This window comes from Dromiciops gliroides, chromosome 3 (genome assembly GCF_019393635.1).
Source record: "Dromiciops gliroides isolate mDroGli1 chromosome 3, mDroGli1.pri, whole genome shotgun sequence".
Lineage (NCBI taxonomy): Eukaryota > Metazoa > Chordata > Mammalia > Microbiotheria > Microbiotheriidae > Dromiciops > Dromiciops gliroides.
The window spans coordinates 333,384,954-333,392,208 of NC_057863.1; positions in this window are offsets into that span (position 1 = coordinate 333,384,954).

Below are 7,255 nucleotides of genomic sequence, written 5' to 3' on the forward strand. Positions count from 1 at the left end.
CAAAACGTTGTGCTACTATCTCTGTTCCCAATTATCTTCTCAATGAGGTTTTGAAACATGGGGACTGGGGGCAGCTAGGTGGCACAGTGGATAAAGCACTGACCTTGGATTCAGGAGGACCTGAGTTCAAATCCGACCTCAGGCACATGACACTTACTAGCTGTGTGACCCTGGGCAAGTCACTTGGCCTTCATTGCCCATGCAAAACAAAACAAAACAAAAAGAAACATGGGGGCTGTTTGCAATGTCAGAACATAAAGTGAGAAGACATTTTCACCCATTGTCTAGGTGAAGATGCAAATACACATGTCTTTCTTGCCTTCTCTTGGACTTTCTGGCTTTCCTTCTCCCTGCTAAGTTCCTTTTGTAGTTGTTGTTGCTTTCTTCTTTGTCCTAGAAAGGGCAGCTAGGTGGCACAGTGGATAGAGTACCAGGCCTGGAGTTAGGATGACTCATCTTTGTGAGTTCAAATCTGGCCTTGGACACTTACTAGCTGAATGACCCTGGGCAAGTCACTTAACCCTGTTTCTCTCAGTTTCTGTATCTGTCAAATGATCTGGAGAAGGAAATGTCAAACTACTACATATCTCTGCCACCCCACCCCCAAAAACCCCAACAACCACCAAATAGAGTCACAAAGAATCAGATACAACCAAACAAATTGTCCTAAAATGTGGCCTCATGGGGGTGCAAAGAGCACTGAATTTGGAGTTGTGAGACCTGGTTTTGAGTCCTGGGACCGATATTTGCCAGTTGTGTGAACAGGGGCAAGTCGTTTAACCTCAGTGAGTTCAGGTTCCTGATCAGTAAAATTATGTGTTTCAAGTATCTATCTCACAAGGTTTTGTGAGTAAAGAACTTTATATGAATGAATGAATGAATGAATGAATGAATGAATGAAAACTTAAGCACTTACTACGTGCCAGTGACTAACATATATGTCATATGGCTATGCTTTGTAAACTTTAAAGCACTATAGAATTGAGATTTATTATTTGCTATCCATGTAGCTTTTTTTTTTTTGCTCTTTGCATTCCTTTTTTATCCCCATTTTATGTTGAGCTCCACATGTTAGTCTGTTGTTCATCCCTTCCCCTCTCTTTCTTGATGGCTTTTTCCAATGAATAACAAGAACACAACTAAGCTAGTTTTTATCACGGCTCCTGTCCCTGCATTTTTCCAACGCAATTAAGCCATTACCAGAACTAAATGAGGCATGGAACCTCCAAAAGTCACACCTGTTGTCAGGGAGATGGAGCACACATGGCTGAATAGTTGGCAGACAAGTGGGAGTGGAGGGAGCCACTGGAGTGTGACATGCTCCTGTTTTTGTGTTTCCCTCATGCTGAAAGATCACCTTCATACCAAAGCAAGATATTCCTTTCTTTCAATAAAAGCCTTTGATCTAGATTGGAGACAGGATTAGATCATGGACAGTTACCAAGGCTCCCATCTGGCATATGAATCCATATACCTATGCATCTATATCTATCTATATAAAGTTAATCACATATATATATACATATAAAACAATATTATACCCCAATTTTACATATGTGTATGTATCTGTCTGTCTGTATTTATGTATGTGTATATATAAGCATGTATATATAAACATGCACATATGTGTACACATACATATTACCTGACTAATGATATAATCACTTGACTATACATATTTTATATATAGGTGTGTGTGTGTGTGTGTGTGTGTGTGTGTGTGTGTGTGTGTGTTTAGGCAGCTAGGTGGTATAGTGGATAGAGCACCAGGCTTGAAGACAGGAAGAACTGAGTTCAAACCCAGCCTCAGACATTTATTAGCTATGTGACCCTGGGCAAGTCTCTTAACTCAATTTGTCTCAGTTTCTCATCTGTGAAATGAGGTGAAAAAGAAAATGGCAAACCACTCCAGTATGTTTTCCAAGGAAGCCCCAAATGGAGTCATTAAGAGTTATATATGCCAGTATTGACTGAACAACTACCCACAAACACACACATATACATATAATTTAGCTAATGACACATATGTATATGCACATGTATATGTGTACACATATATGGTGTGTGTACATTTGTGTGTATGTATGTATATGTGCACACATTTATATGCCAGGCATGCATGGGAATATAGCACATGAATGTGTCATCAGCCAAGTAAATGATGGTAGAAGTTTTATCCAGAACAGGTTGTACAAGGCTGAGGATGGAAGGGGAGGGTAATGGATGACATTTTTCACTCATATCAGATTTCATGAGTAACTTCATAACCACACATACAAAAATATATACCTATATATGTTTGTGTATATGTCTGTCTATATATACACATATATACAGAGCAAAAGCAAAAACAAGTCCATATTCTACAGAGCTGCTGCTACAACTACTATTCATTATAGATAGCTTGTTCCCTTTCTGAGCTCTCTCTAGTGTATTTAATGAAACACAGCAAAATCCATCCAAATCAATGTTCTAAGTAAATTCCTATTTGATAGTAGGGTCACACTTGTAAGACTAATTTCTCAGAAACCAAGCAATCATAGTTTCTGTTCTTGTACCATGAAGCAAATGAATAACATTGGGCAAATCAGTGAAACTTTGGTGACTCTATTTCCACATCTGAAATGTTACCTGATGTCATAGAACTTTATGCTCTTCTTATTCTCTTACCACATAATTTGTATTATATTTATTTGTGTAGCTATCTGCTCTTCCCTTCTTACATGGTAAACTCTTTTAAATCAGAGACCACGTCTTGTATTTGTATTTTTGGGGGGGGTGTTGCAGGGCAATGGGGGTTAAGTGACTTGCCCGGGGTCACACAGCTAGTAAGTGTCAAGTGTCTGAGGCCAGATTTGAACTCAGGTACTCCTGAATCCAGAGCCAGTGCTTTATCCACTGCGCCACCTAGACACTCTGTATTTGTATTTTTACCAGAAACTGGAATAGTGTATTCATTACACATTGTATTTAATAAACGCTTCACAAGTGAATGAATGAAAGAACTATGGAAGTCATTTTCCTTGTCTAGAGATGTAGAATTTTGATAAATTTGAAGTTGTGTGTTTGGGGAAGATATAGTAAAGTGTATTGTTTTGTCTGATATTGTAAGTTAGATTTCTCTGAAGAAACACTGAAAATCTTTGCAGTTCACTTTCTTCTCCCTTCCTCGCTATTCCAGACTTCTTTTCACAAGCTCCTCCAATCTCAAAAAAAGCACTGGTTAGGACCTGGGAATCTGAGTCATCACTCATCCTGCAGGTTATTCCTTTCTCCCAGGTCTCTTTGACCCCTACGGGCATGGCCAAAAGTGGACTACATCTTGTTTTCTGAACGTCTAGACTCAAGGACTCCTGTTTGTTCACTAATGGTTTAACTGTTTTGAAAAGACTGAATATGACCCATTCATCTTTTTCTATTTTAATTTATTTTGTTAAATATTTCCCAATTATATATAAAAATGTTTAATAATATTTTTTTAAATTCTGAGTCCCAAGTTCTTTTCCTCCCACCCACCCCTCCTTTCATTGAGAAAGCAAGCAATTTGATATTGATTTTGCATGTGAAGTCATGCAAAAGATATGTCCATAATAGCTATATTGAAAAATAAAATACAAAGAAATAAACAACCCATTCATCTTGTTGATTAATGGAATGGAGAACCAGATAGAACAAGTCATTTTCTCAATGGCATATAGCTAGTGTGTTGCCTCACTGGGATTGGAAGTCAGATATCCTTCCACACTTCCAGTTGTGCTCTTTCCTGTACACAGAGAATAGGAGAGAAATAGGAAGAAAGGAGAGTGAAGAGAAAAGGATGAAGGAAACAGAGAAAGGAGAGATTGGAAGGGAGAAGGGAGAAGAAAGATGTAGGGGTAACAGAAAGAGAGAAGGGGCTGGGGGAGAGGAACAGGGAAGGAATCTTAGAATTTCAGAGGTGTTAAGTCAAACAGTGAAAATAGAATCTAGGAAGAAAAGGGGTGGTAAGAAGATGGAAAGATGTCATCAGTGTCCCCATTCTATTGAAGCATTCACACCTGCCAAGGTTGGTAAGGTGCATCAATATATTGAGTGTCTTGGTCATTAGTACTACACCACTACCAGTCTATAAGCAGCCCTAATCTCCTGGGAGAGAGGGGAAGGGAAGTGTATCGAAGTCCTGGGGCATCCATATAACCCTCTTTGGAAAGGGCCTATATCTTCCTTTCTGTGCCATGAAACTATTCTGGCACACATGTTATAGGTTAAAGGTATTATAGCAGATATTCTTAAGTATAAAGGCAGCTTATCTGACATAGTGGATAGAATGTTGGACCTGGAATCAGGAAGACCAATATTCAAATTGAACCTCAAATATGTACTAACTATATGACCCTGAGCAAGTCACTTAACTTCTGTCTGTATCAGTTTCTTTATCTGTTAAATGGGGTTTATAATATGCACCTACCTCCCAGGGATGTTGTGAATATCAAAAGAGATAGTATTTGTAAAACACTTTGCAAACCTTAAAATGTAATATAGGGGGCAGCTAGGTGGCGCAGTAGATAGAGCACAGTCCCTGGAGTCAGGAGTACCTGAGTTCAAATCCAGCCTTAGACACTTAACACTTACTAGCTGTGTGACCCTGGGCAAGTCACTTAACCCCAACTGCCTCACTAAAAAAAAAAGTAATATAAATGTGCAAAATAAATACAATTTAAATATTATAATAAATATATTTATATATAATAACAATTAAAAACAATACAATAAATACAAAATAAATAAATATTATTACTAGTTACTATAACATTTTCTTTGTTGTATATTTGGGGTAACATTATTTGACCTATGGTAGATCTAAATCTGTGAAGCATGGTTTAACAGGGTTATATAACATCTTCCAAATTGTGTTCTAAAATTTTGGAAGCCCAGAACAGAAATATTGCCTAAATCTTTTTGGAAGTAGGCAGAAAGAATGAATTTTTTTTTAAAAAAGGAGGCTGTTAGGATCATGCCCCAAGTAGAAGTTTACAAAAAATTTTTGAAAAGCACCATCACAAAAAAGTAGAAACAAAATATATTTCCAATATGTTTAGCAACTGGGAAATGGTCGAACAATTTATGGTATATGAATGTAACTGATTACTACTGTGCTGTGAAAAACAGGAAGAATTTAGATAAACATGGAAAGACTTGTTTGAAGTTACTGAGGGTAAAAATAGCAGAATAAAAAAATAGACAATGAGTACAACAACATCAATAAAATTAACATTGAAAGGCAACAAGACTCTCATTAAATAATGGTGGTTAGCATTCCATACTATTATAGGCAAAGGGTATATATATCTCTCTCTCTCCTGTTAATTAGTGAATTAGTCATTTGAAGGGATGTACTTTGGTAGGTTGGAATTATTTGTTGAGAAATGTCTATGTCAAAACAGCATGTATCCATTTTTCTTTTAGGTAGAGATGTTACTGGGGATAATTTAGAATGATATAATGTTAAAGTTGCAAGGAAGCCTCTAGTCTAGCCCCCATGTTTTACAGATAAGGAAACTAACACCTAGAGAAACTGTCATTGAATATAAGAGCTCAAGAGCTCTTAGCAATCATTTCTTTTTGTTTGTTTGTTTATTTTTGCGGGGCAATGGGGGTTAAGTGACTTGCTCAGGGTCACACAGCTAGTAAGTGTCAAGTGTCTGAGGCCAGATTTGAACTCAAGTACTCCTGAATCCAGGGCCGGTGCTTTATCCACTGCGCCACCTAGCCGCCCCCAGCAATCATTTCTTACAACATCTTTATTTTACAGATATGGAAACTAAGACCAATAGAAATAAAGTTGCTTGCTCAAAGTTTCACAGTGAGTTAATATCAGAGCCCTAACTATAACCTGTCTCCTCATTCCTAGTCCAATTCTCATACCATGGCAACACATTTTTATCAACTTGTTTTATAACTATCAATGAATAAGGAGTCCCCTTTCTGGAATATTTTGTTTGGTGATCAAGACTAATTGAAAGGGAGAAGATAGCAGGGGAAATGATCTGAATTCTTGCAAAAGATTCCTTACTTCTGGTGCCTTTGCACTCAAATACATACCACACACTGATGCCAGTTAGGTGGCACAGGTATATAACGCTGATCATGTCACTCTACTAATCAAAAGTGTTCAGTGGTTCTCAGATGATGAGTGAGATCCTTAGCACAGTATTCAAGGCCTTATACAATCTGGCCATAACTTATCTTCCTGGCTTTCTCTCATATTTTTCTCTCTCCTGTTTTCTTATGCTCCACCCAAGCTGGCTATTCTCTATTCCCCAAACACATTCTGGGCTTTCTTGCGTGCCTCTGACCCTTTGTTCACATTCAATGTCTGGAATGCCCTCCCTAATCATTGCTGCCTATTGAAATCCTATCTATATATTTCAAGATCTAGCTCAAATGCCATTTCCCCTGCTAAGCCTTCCTTGATTTAAACGAGAACCCCAGTAGGTAATGTAAGTGATTTTTGTATTATAATTTTGTAATGTAAGTGATTTGAATCCAGTGCTCAAAATACTCTAAGGAATCTGTGTCATTGTAGGAATTCTCTCTAGTAATGCAAATCTCAACCCATCCATAACTGTATATCTTGCACTACTCTTGTCCTTATCCTCCATAATTTTACCACAGAGGTCCACCCAACTTCAGGAGGAAAGTTGAGGGCTTTCTTTTCTTTCTCTTGACACTGAAAGGATTGAGAGTCTTTGTTTCAGGAAGAAGCTTCGGAATCATTTTTAAAAATTGTAATTGCCCAAAGGCAACCTGGCCCATTCTTCTCCTGTTCAAGTCTAGGCTCAGCTCATCTGTTTACAATATATGTCATATGTGTGTGTGTGTGTGTGTGTATATATACATATATATATACACACACATATAATGCATATGCATGCAGAATTGAGACTACATACAGATATCTAGTCACACATGTATGTATATGATGTGCTGATTACATATATAATACATATATGTGGATAGATATGTATATACACATGTAAATATGTATATTCTGATGGATAAGCTATTTAGTTGCCCATTCCCTTGCATATTGTAGTCATTCCTCATCCACTTGACTTTTCCTGCATGGATAGTTATAAATTAGTTTACAAGACATTCTAAATGCCCTGTCTTTACACTTGGCAAATGAACTAAGTATTTGTTGACCAAGAGTTTTTAGACTATTTTTGGTATTCCTGTAGCAATTTATTTACATTGGTTAAATATCTATATGAGA